This window comes from Bison bison, unplaced genomic scaffold, assembly GCF_000754665.1.
Source record: "Bison bison bison isolate TAMUID 2011002044 unplaced genomic scaffold, Bison_UMD1.0 scf7180017864213, whole genome shotgun sequence".
Lineage (NCBI taxonomy): Eukaryota > Metazoa > Chordata > Mammalia > Artiodactyla > Bovidae > Bison > Bison bison.
In genome coordinates, this window is record NW_011494785.1 from 9,533,477 (window position 1) to 9,545,932 (window position 12,456).

Genomic DNA, 12,456 nt, shown 5'->3' on the forward strand with positions numbered 1-12,456 from the left:
GTTGGAGAAGACTCTTGAGAGTCCCTTGGACTGCAAGGAGATCCAACCAGTCCATCCTAAAGGAAATCAGTCCTGGGTGTTCATTGGAAGGACTGATGCTGAAGCTGAAGCTCCAGTACTTTGATCAGCTGATGCAAAGAACTGATTCATTGGAAAAGACCCTGATGCTGGGAAAGATTGAAGGCAGGAGGAGAAGGGGACAACAGAGGATGAGATGGTTGGATGGCATCAGTGACTCCATGGACCTGAGTTTACACAAACTCTGGGAGACAGTGAAGGACAGGGAAGTCTGGTGTGCTGCAGTCCATGGGTCTGCAGTCTGTGCTGGGGTTGCCAAGAGTCAGGCATGACTTAGCGACTGATCAACAACAATGTGATGGTTTGAGAAGGTGGGGCTTTTGGAAGGTGACGAGGTCATGAAGGCAGAGCCCTCCTGAATGGAATTAGCACTCTCACAAAAGAGCCCCAGGGAGACTGCTTGGCCGTTCATGTGAAATTACAAGGAAAAAGATAGCTGTCTAGGGAGCAGGCTCTCATCAGACACAGACGTCTGCCCACAACGTGACCTTGGACGTCCCAGGCTCCGGAACTTGAGACATACCCGTTTGTTATTTATAAACCACCCAGTGTATGTCATTTTGTTACGGCATCTGAACATACTAAGACACGCTGAGTAAAAATGTGTAATTCATTTTGCCTATTTTAAAAAATTTATTTATTTTTAATTGGAGGATAATTGCTTTACAATATCATGTTGGTTTCTGCCATACATCAGCATGAATCAGCCACAGGTACACATGTGTCCCTTCCCTCTCGAGCCTCCCTCCCACCTCCCACTCCATCCCATCCCTCCAGGTTGTTACACAGCCCAGTTTGAGTCCCCTGAGTCATGCAGCAAATTCCCATTCATTTTGCCCATTTTTAATCATCAAAGACACGAATGTGTCTGGCAAAGAATCCAAGGTCCTGTTCAGCGTGAGTTAACACCGAGGCTGACTCAATTCCAGACAAAAGCAACAGCTCTTGACCTTTTGGATCGTCTGTGCAGGTTTTTACAGGGCCAACTCTTTGTTGGTCTTTTTTTTTTGAAATACCAACGATAGCTCCTGGGACCTCATTATTTCCTTTGAAGGCCTTTGGAGATCTGGGGACTCCTGCGAATGCCTCCCAGGCTGGTGTGAGGTCTTACACGGAAGGGTCCTGTGATGATGGGTCCTTGGAGCCCCATGTAGGAGACCTGGTGGAGGAACCGTCAAAATGACCACTTTACTTGGTGGTTCTAATAAGTTTTGTTGTTACTGAGTGCACACAATTACACATATGAAAGGATTATGCAAGATGGTAAAATGTTGTTTAATATCTTTTCAATGGGCACCTACTATGTGCCCAATGCTTATGGGCACTTTTTAGTTGAGTATTTTCAGCAACCCTGAATGAGAAGCATTTTATCCCTCTTTTACAGAAAGACACCAGGCTGAGAAAGATTTAATAAATTTCCAAAGACCATTCAGCTAATAAATGGTAGAGCCAGGTAGGATTTGAAGCCAGATCGGTCCAACTCCAAATTCCCTGTGGTTTTCTTATAATACAAAAATTAATTAAATTAATTGGGCTGCATTGGGTCCCATGGCAGGGTGTAGACTCTGCAGCTGTGGCTTGTGGACTCCAGAGCGTGCAGGCTTAGCTGCTTGGATCTTACTTTCCCACTAGGAACGAATCCCCACCCGCACCTTGCGGGCGGATTCCTAACCACAGGACTGCCAAGGAAGTCCCCCTGCCATTTTCTTATAACCATCCTACTGCTCCCTGCTTTTCAGGCAAATGGGGATGTCTTTCTTATTTCTACACCATTTGAATGTGACAAGCAACAGTCTGATCCGCTTATATTGTTCAGTGTTTGAAACCTGCTTCTCACCACCCGCCCCCCAAAGAAGCACAGAGAAAGAATTTGTGCTACAACTCCTTTGAATGGTGCATAACATTCCCGAGCTTAAACTCTAAAAGAGGTCTTCTCTGAAATGTTGGTATTTGAAAATGGCTGTTTGCCCCAGGCCTCTGTAATTTTTTTCGGCAATCAGTTCCAACATCACTTTGAAAGTAAGAAAGCTCCACTTGGCTCCCAGTGAATTTAATCTCTCCATTTCCCTCTGGTTGTTTGGACACGCTAGAATGAAATTCAGATGAGATGCTAGGATAATACCCTTCTTCCGCGTGCCTTGCTCACAGCTGGGTTTCATTTATGTGCCCATAAACCAGCTCCTCTTGGGCCCACGGCAGTGACTAGGAATTGGGAAACCGAGCTAAACCAAAAATAGCAGCCAAACAGTCCCAGTTCTGCTGGGCTCTGAAGCTGGGAAAGCTTGAAGGCAAAAGGAAAAATGCGCGGCAGGGGATGAGATAATTAGAGAGCATCACCAACTCCATGCACAGAATATAAGGCAACTCCAGGAGGCAGTGGAGGACAGAGGGGCCTTTGGCCACAGGGTCGCAAAGAGTCGGACACGACAAAGTGACTGAAAACAATAACTAGTGTACAGATACTTAGACCTTGATCATGAGGCAGATTTGGAGATATTCCAATGGCCACTCACCTGGTTCCTTGCCAACAGCCTCCGCCCACCACACTCTCCACTTCAGGGTCATTCTCCATGGCCGCCAAAGAGATCTTTCTAGAATGCAAATCTGAGCGAGTCTCGATAAGGGCTTTGAGGACCATATCCCTGCTGACTGTCCCATCTGTGCACCAACAGGTCTTCCTGCTCCCACGTGTTTTGGAGAGGCTGCACTGGGCCCTGTCACTCCCCTGCTTAGATTCTGCACCCCCGAGCATGCAGGCAGAATCCCAGCTCCTCACTTTGGCTGGTCCTGGAGAGTCTCTGTGACTCGCTCCTTGCTGTTTTCGAATGTCACCCCTCTCTCTTCTCTCTGTCCCTCATTCTACCAGCCAGCCTGGCTTCTGCGCTGCTCCAAGCCCACCTCAGGGCCTTTGCACTTCCTGTTCCCTGGACCTGGAGTACTCTTCGCCTGGATAGCGACATGGCTCCTTCCTTCAGCCCCTTCAGGCTATGGGCCCAGTGTCGGAAAGGCCTTCCCAGACCTTGCTTCAGAAACAGCAATGTTGGCTCTCTTATCTTTTTACCTTGATTTTGTGATTTTTTTTCATTACACCTGAAATTGTACATATTTGTTGCTTCCTTTTTCTTATTGATGTCTCCTGCATGAAAAAGCAGAGTCCGCGAGGGCAGTATCCCTTGACTGTAGACCGCTAGTGCCCCACAGAAGGCAGCACGCCTACTAAGTGTAGGATGAATTCATCTCCTCCCAGGCTGCCCTCAGCATCACGCATTCTAGTAGGTCCACAGCACTTATACCCCCCAAATTTGTCAAGAGATTTCACACCGTTGGACTTGAAAATGCTTTTCAGGGAATCCCCTGGTGGTCCAGTGGCTAGGACTCAGCACTCGCACTACCAACTCGTTTAGTCACTCAGTCGTGACTTTGCAACCCCCTGGGCTGTAGCCCACCAGGCTCCCCTGCCCATGGAATGTCCCAGGCAAGAATGCTGGGGTGGGTTGCCATTTTCTTCTCCAGGGGATCTTTACAACCCAGGGATTGAGTCTGATTCTCTTGCGTCTTCTGTGTTGGCAGGCAGACTCTTTACCACTATCGCCACCTGGGAAGCCTTATCTTTCTCTATCTGACATTTCATTTAGCCTAATGCCCTCAGGGTCCATCTGTTGCTGAAAAGGTTTCTATTTATAGCTGAATAATGTTTCACTGTGTATATATATGCGCGCGCACACACACACACACATTTATATATGAGATGTTTTCTTTATCCATTGATGGGTACTTACGTTTTTTCCATATTGTGGCTATTGTAAATAAGCTGCAGTGAACATGAGAGTATAGATATCTTTCCATACAGTGACTTAGTTTCCTTGGATATAGACTATGCGTTAGTTCTTCCTTCTATAAGAGTCATACTTATCCTTAGCAGCTCTGAGTCACTAGATGGAATTTGGTAATTTATTCCTTAGATGTCACTCTGCATCCAAGCTGACTGGCTGCTAAATATCTAACCAGCCCAGCCTTTAATCACTTTTTTCTCGGCCTTAATATCATTAGAACACATCTCTAAGGGTTTTAACTAAATTATACGGTGGCCGACCTCTGAAATAAAAATATTTCCCTAGTGGTAAACTGATCATTGTTTCTACTAAATTAGATGGTGTTTTATCCTGGAAGAAAACTGTTTTCTTTTCAAAGCTAGGCTATCAAGATAGTAACAGCAATTGCTGTGGACGTTCCCATCTGCCCCCTGGGCACCGTGAAGGAAGCCGCTGCAAATGAAGGGACCTTTAATGCCATTCTGGTTAGCACTTTACACCTAGCATTTTCAGAAGCATGAACTCTGTCTTCCTTCTCATTTTCTTGAATAACCTTATCACATCTCTGAAGAACACATATAAATCAATTACTTTCCAAGTGTCCTGCTTCTGCAGAGATGGGTCATATTTATGAAAGCACTTTTCATAGATAAAAGGCTTTCTCTATGATGTGCCAGGAAATAATGCCACAATACATGGCCGGGAGAGGCTTCCAGAAACCAACAGCACCTGAGTCCCATAAAAATCTTTGAGTCCAAGAATGAGGCTGGCGCTTACACTTGGCCACTGTTTACAGCCCATGTTCTGTATTATTGCTCAAGAGGAATTATTTTGGTAATCTGAAACTCCTGAACACTTCCTGCTTTAGCAAGATTCTCCAGTTGCTTTGAAAGTATGTGAAGCTTGCAAAAACCCAAATTTCACTAGCGTTGAGACTTCGCATTGAGAACTTCCCCTCTAAATTCCATCCCATGAAAATTCTGTGAGTGTCACAGTCTATATGTAAACCAGAGTCTAGAATTACATGAAGGCTTTAAGTAGAATAGACAATCCAGAGAAGCAGCTCATGAAGACGGTGAGTAAATGGTGACACGCCTCTCCAAGAGCCACAGCCCTCTCCCCCGCCTTGTGGATTAGGCCCCTCCATACAGGCAGAGGGTGGGCCTTGGTTAGATGAGGCCTGTCGTATAATTCCGTCCCCTCTACCAGTGCTTAGCTTAGGGACAAGCATGTCACTACTCAGTTGCAGCCACTAAAATATGAGGAGTTTCTCTTGATACTAGAAACGGAAGAGGCATTCTCCCTCATCTCAGATATTGTTGTGTGAGGAGCAGCTTGGAGCTGCTGCGGACACTTTGTGGCCAAGAAGAGACAAAGGTGAGATGAAAATCATTATGCTGAGGATGCCCTCCTAGGCAGAACAGAAAGACAGAGTGTATCCAGCTCCTTAAAAAAATATTTTTTTTAATTTATTTATTTACCTGCACTGGGTCTTGGTTGCAGCACATGAGATTTTGTAAAATTAGTTAATGTTTTGTTTTGGGGGGACACTAAAACAAAAGGTCTCTGCTGCTGTGCACAGGCTTTCTCTACTTACGGCGAGTCGGGGGCGACTCTCTCGTTGTGGTCCATGGGCTTCGCATTGTGGTAGCTTCTCTCACTGTTGAAGCCACAGGCTCTAGGTTCTTGGGTTTCAGTAGCTGAAGGCGTGCAGGCTCTGTAGTTGTGGCTCATGGGCTCTAGAACACGGGCTCAGTAGCCATGAAACACCAGCTTAGCTTCTTCGTGGCATGTGGAATCTTCCCAGACCAGGGATCGAACCTGTGTCTCCTGCACTGGCAGATGGATTCTTATCCACTGCACCACGAGGCAAGTGCAGCTCCCGGGTTTTTTGACCTTTGTCGCAGCACACAAGATCTTTACTTACGGCGTGCAAATTCTCAGTTGCAGGATGTGGGATCCCGTTTTCTGATCAGGGATCGGATCCAGGCCCCCTCTGTTGGGAGCGTCGAGTCTTAGCCACTGGACCACCAGGGAAGCCCCTGTACCCAGTTTCTTGGTGAGCCTTGTTGACTCACTAAACAAACCATTCCTCGTATTGTCTTCCCTCCAGACCTCTTATTATGTGAGCTAATAAATCCCTTTATTATTTTAGTGGCTGGTTCTCAACCTTGTTTTTATGTCAAGCAAAACTTTTTTTTTTTTAATGGCAAAACCAATACACTATTGTAAAGTAAGATGTCTTTTTAAAAGGTCTTCAGTTGATTTGAATGGACAGCCAGGATTGAGTACCCTCTGTTTAAAATATTTTGAGTTGGGTCTTCTGTTACTTGTGGGCAATAAAATTCCAACCAGTGACCTGAGGCAGTCTGCCTGGGTCTTGAGGAGGATGGGTTCGCTGGGTGTGGCCGCTGCGGTCCTCGATAGGGAGGACTTTATCTCCTTCCCTGACAGCTCAGTTGGTAAAAAAATCCACCTGCAATGCAGGAGAACCCAGCTCGACTCCTGGTTTGGGAAGATCCCCTGGAGAAGGGAAAGGCTATCCGCTCCAGTATTCTATCCTGGAGAATTCCATGGACTGTGTAGTTCACGGGGTTGCAAAGAGTCGGATACAGCTGAGCGACCTTCACTTTCAGTTTTCACTCATCTCCTTCCAGAGCTCAGTCGATACAGAAGGTTTGGTTCACACACCGTCCTTTCTATCTTTGCAATGGGACAAGTCTCCACTCCTGAGAAGGGACAAGCTGTTGTGTAGTGGGGAAAGATGCTTTGTGAATAGCAGACAGATTGACAGACACACTGAGACTCCGGTCCTGGGAGTTCACACGGGGAGTGGCTGTGTGACACAAAGCCACACATCTGGCTGTAAGCCGCTGTGCCTGATTCCCTCTTCCTTGGTGTAGGTCGGTCTGTTTCTATTAAGGCTTTCAACTGATTGAATGCAGCCACCCACATTAAAGAGGGTAATCTACGGTAGTCAACGTCTATTGACTTAAATTGGAGAAGGCAATGGCACCCCACTCCAGTACTCTTGCCTGGAAAATCCCATGGACGGAGGAGCCTGGTAGGCTGCAGTCCATGGGGTCGCTAAGAGTCAGACTCGACTGAGCAACTTCCCTTTCACTTTTCACTTTCAAGCATTGGAGAAGGCAATGGCAACCCACTCGTGTTCTTGCCTGGAGAATCCCAGGGACTGTGGGCTGCCGTCTCTGGGGTCGCACAGAGTCGGACACGACTGAAGTGACTTAGCAGCAGCAGCAGCAGCATTGACTTAAATGTTAATTTATCTAAAAGAAAAATCTTCACAGAAACTTCTAGAGTACTATCCGACCAAGTATCTGGCCCAGCAAAATTGACATATAAAATTAACCTTCACACTTTCCTCTCTGTTCGTCACCTGGAGTCACCCACATTGAGGTCTGACTGCTCTCCCAGCCCGCCTGTTGGATCCCTTCCCATTCTCCCTGATAGGATTCATTAGGATGGGTGTTCTAGTGAATTTCTTACACAGCTGATCCTGTTTCGGCATCTACTTCTCAAAATACGTTCATTACTCTATCCCCAGTGCCTGGCCTGTAGTACATGCTCAATAAATATTTGCTAAGTGAATGAATGAATCCCATGAATGTGAGAGCAATTTGGCTGGGACATATAACACTCTGTGACCACTAGGTTGACTCATCAGATAAAAGGGCCAGAGGAGCCTGTCCCCTTCCTCCCTCTCATTTCCGTCACATCTTTTTCAAAGTCTTAAGATGGAAGGAAATGCTCTACCTAGACAGAAGAGACCCATGCGTCAGTCAAGGAAATAGGAATGACTACGCTTTCTTCCCCTAAGGTCTCTAAGCTTTCAAAGGCTCTTTTTTTCTTTGAAATCCCAGTGTAAGAATATGAACAGGGTGATTTATCGGTTGACCACCTGGCCATGGCCTGGGTCTGCTTGCATCCCTGACTCCTGGGTAGAGAGAGGGGATTTTTACACCCAGTTAGCAACTGTCTGTGCCTCCCAGGGCGGCACCGTGTCCAGGGAACCATCTGGCTGTGGCTAGGTGATCAACTGACAAATCACCGGGTTCATATTCTTACACTTTTATTTCAAAGAAAAAAAAGAGTCTTTGAAAGTTTAGTCATTGTTCAGTCACTAAGAAGTGTCCAACTCTTTGCGACCCCCTGGGCTGCAAGATGCCAGGCTTCCCTGTCCATCACTATCAATCGGAGTTTGCTAAACTCATGTCCACTGTGTCAATGACACCGCCCAACCACCTCATCCTCTGTTGCCCCCTTCTCTTCCTGCCCTCAATCTTTCCCAGCATCAGGGTCTGGAAAAGAGTCAGCTCTTCTCATCAGGTGGCCAAAGTATTAGAATTTCAGCTTCAGCATCAGTCCTTTCCAATGAATATTCAGGGTTGATTTCCTTTAGGATGAACTGGTTTGATCTCCTTGCAGTCCAAGGAGTCTTCTCCAGCATCACAATCTGAAAGCATCAACCCTTTGATGTTCAATCTTCTCTGAAAGCTTAGAGACCTAGGCAAAAAAAGCATAGTCATTCTGTGAGTGTGTGGCTGTGTCCCTCTCATCCAAGACCTCAGCTGTGGCTTAATTCACAGAGAAAGCTGATGAGATGGTAGAATCCTAGAAAATGTTACATACAGACTTTACACATTTTAGTTCCGACAAAAACAAAGATGTATATTCATTCACCAGTCTTTTGTGTTGAGCCCAGGGTTTTTCTCTGAGACTGCTGGCTAGTTCAACATAAATCACACCCAAGATGTGTCATCTGCATCTCTAGTTTCTACATCTTTAAAGTGAGGTGAGAACTTAAAAGACACAGCCAAGCAATCCTGGGGCAAAATGCTCATAATTTTTCCCACTCATGTGTAAAGCTCTCACCCACATCTTGTTCCACAGCCATTGTTTAGGAACTACGATTTACGAAGTGTTTCCCAGGCTTTAAAGATAGTGTTACTGAAACTCAGGTCTGGCTGCTCACTGCTTGAAAACCAACACTTGTGAAGCAAGGTTGGTGAAATGGAAAGTATGCTTTATTCTGGAGGCTGGCGGCCAGGGGAGAGGGTGGACTCAGGTCCAGAGGCCAACTCCCCCCTGCCAGTGAGTGACCAAGAGCTTTGAAAGGCTGATTTCAAGGATGTATGGGGGCGAGGGGGTTGTATGCAGAACAGCACTTTGAGCTCTGACAGTCATCTTGAAGCTGGTCTTGTGGTGGTCTGATAGTATATCTTGATTAAGTACAGTCAATCTTCAGTTCCAGAGTCAGTTTGTTCCCATTTCTTTGAGGCCAGTTCTTGGAATTACCACAGCCTATGGTGATGGACAAGGAGGCCTGGCGTGCTGCAATTCATGGGGTCACAAAGAGTCGGACACGACTGAGCGACTGAACTGAACTGAACTGATGCATGGCTACAGTCTGCTCAGCTCAGTGCAGTTCAGTTCAGTCGTGTCCGACTCTGCGACCCCATGGGCTGCAGCACCTCCCTGTCCATCACCAACTCCCAGGGTTTACTCAAACTCATGTCCATTGAGTCAGTGATGCCATCCAACCATCTCATCTTCTGTCGTCCCCTTCTCCTCCTGCCCTCAATCTTTCCCAGCATCAGGGTCTTTTCAAATGAGTCAGCTCTTCACATCAGGTGGCCAAAGTATTGGAATTTCAGTTTCAACATCAGTCCTTCCAATGAACACACAGGACTAATCTCCTTTAGGATGGACTGGTTGGATCTCCTTGCAGTCCAAGGGACTCTTAAGAGTCTTCTCCAACACCTCAATTCAAAAGCATCAATTCTTCGGTGCTCAGCTTTCTTTATATACAGTCTGGTCATCCTGTAGTTAACTTCTTCACCTGTTGGGGGTTTCAGTATGTACAAAACAGCTCAAAGGAGATGAATGTTATTTGAGGAGGAACTAAATGTTCTTGATTTATTTAATAACTAAACTATTATTATTTGATCTTGTTTGACTGTTTCTCTGCTCTTTTATTGTCTCACTTCTCTGATTAAGTTTATTCTTTGACTAATGTTCTTCTACAGACAAAGGCAGGTGGAGGACATGGAGTAGGGGAAGGGTTGCTGTTCTGGGAGGGCACCATGGGGTCAAGCTACGTTCAACTAGTTTTCATAGAAACGAAGCTTTTCTCTTTGCACCCATATTGAATCAGTTTACATAATATTTAAGTATATTTTGGAATGAAAATAGCAAGTACCACTGCCATAACCCTCTCTGGACAATCCCAGAGGCTCCCTCACCTGTGGGTATGGGGATTGAATGCACTCATCTGCAGAACCCACTGGGCCTCCAGAGGGACCATGGCCTTAGACAGCAGGGTTTTGAAAACATTTTTACTCATTTATTTATTGTATGTTTGGCTGCACTGAAGCTTTGTTGCTATGTTCAGGCTTTCTGTAGTTGCGAAAGCAGGGGCCCCTCTCCAGTGCGGCATGCGGGCCACTCCTCGCAGTGACTTCTCCAGCTGTGGAGAAGGAGCTTGGGAGCGTGGCCCATGGGCTTAGCTGCTCTGCTCCATGTGGACACTTCCTGGACCAGGGGTGGAACCCAGGTCCCCTGCACTGAGAGGCAGATTCTTAACCACTGGACCATCAGGGGAGTCCTAGTCAGTGGGTTTTATGGAAGAAGATGGTTAGTTCAGTTAGGTCTGTTAAGAGAGTTTTCACCTTCCTAAGACTGATCCAATCCTGTGATCCGTTTGGAAGCTTCCTACTATATTTTTCCATTATAAACCATGGTCCTCAGAACATTCTTGTTCCTAACTCTTTGGTTTAGTATCTAGTACAGATGGACTACTTAAGGTAAAGGCGTAGAAGTGGAGGTACCAGGTCCCACAGTCTGCGGGCTTTAAAGCTGCTGATAGGATTTGCTGAACTGTCCCGTGGAGGAAGACCATCAGCTGTAGATATGAGTGTTTTCCTGCCCCTTTCTGGGTAGCATGGGAGAGCTACATCATATGCATATTTAATGTTGGGGAATTCAGCTGTGTGTGCTCAGCAAACCCTCCCCAAATTTAAAAAAAAAAAAGCAAAGACTAACAGAGTTTTGCCAAGAAAATGCACTGGTCATAACAAACACCCTCTTCCAACAACACAAGAGAAGACTCTATACATGGACATCACCAGATGGTCAACACTGAAATCAGATTGATTATATTCTTTGCAGCCAAAGATGGATACAGTCAGCAAAAACAAGACCAGGAGCTGACTGTGGCTCAGACCATGAACTCCTTATTGCCAAATTCAGACTTAAATTGAAGAAAGTAGGGAAAACCACTAGACCATTCAGGTATGACCTAAATCAAATCCCTTATGATTATACAGTGGAAGTGAGAAATAGATTTAAGGGACTAGATCTGATAGATAGAGTGCCTGATGAACTATGGACTGAGGTTCGTGACATTGTACAGGAGACAGGGATCAAGACCATCCCCATGGAAAAGAAATGCAAAAAAGCAAAATGGCTGTGTGGGGAGGCCTTACAAATAGCTGTGGAAAGAAGAGAAGCGAAAAGCAAAGGAGAAAAGGAAAGATATAAGCATCTGAATGCAGAGTTCCAAAGACTAGCAAGAAGAGATAAGAAAGCCTTCTTCAGTGATCAATGCAAAGAAATAGAGGAAAACAACAGAATGGGAAAGACTAGAGATCTCTTCAAGAAAATTAGAGATACCAAGGGAACATTTCATGCAAAGATGGGCTCGATAAAGGACAGAAATGGTATGGACCTAACAGAAGCAGAACATATTAAGAAGAGATGGCAAGAATACACAGAAGAACTGTACAAAAAAGATCTTCACGACCCAGATAATCATGATGGTGTGATCACTGACCTAGAGCCAGACATCCTGGAATGTGAAGTCAAGTGGGCCTTAGAAAGCATCTCTATAAACAAAGCTAGTAGAGGTGATGGAATTCCAGTTGAGCTCTTTCAAATCCTGAAGGATGATGCTGTGAAAGTGCTACACTCAATATCCCAGCAAATTTGGAAAACTCAGCAGTGGCCACAGGACTGGAAAAGGTCAGTTTTCATTCCAATCCCAAAGAAAGGCAATGCCAAAGAATGCTCAAACTACCACACAATTGCACTCATCTCACACGCTAGGAAAGTAATGCTCAAAATTCTCCAAGCCAGGCTTCAGCAATACATGAACCGTGAACTTCCAGATGTTCAAGCTGGTTTTAGAAAAGGCAGAGGAACCAGAGATCAAATTGTCAACATCCACTGGATCATGGAAAAAGCAAGAGAGTTCCAGAAAAACATCTGTTTCTGCTTTATTGACTATGCCAAAGCCTTTGACTGTGTGGATCACAATAAACTGGAAAATTCTGAGAGATGGGAATAGCAGACCACCTGATCTGCCTCTTGAGAAATTTGTATGCAGGTCAGGAAGCAACAGTTAGAACTGGACGTGGAACAACAGACTGGTTCCAAATAGGAAAAGGAGTACGTCAAGGCTGTATATTGTCACCCTACTTATTTAACTTATATGCAGAGTACATCATGAGAAATGCTGGACTGGAAGAAACACAAGCTGGAATCAAGA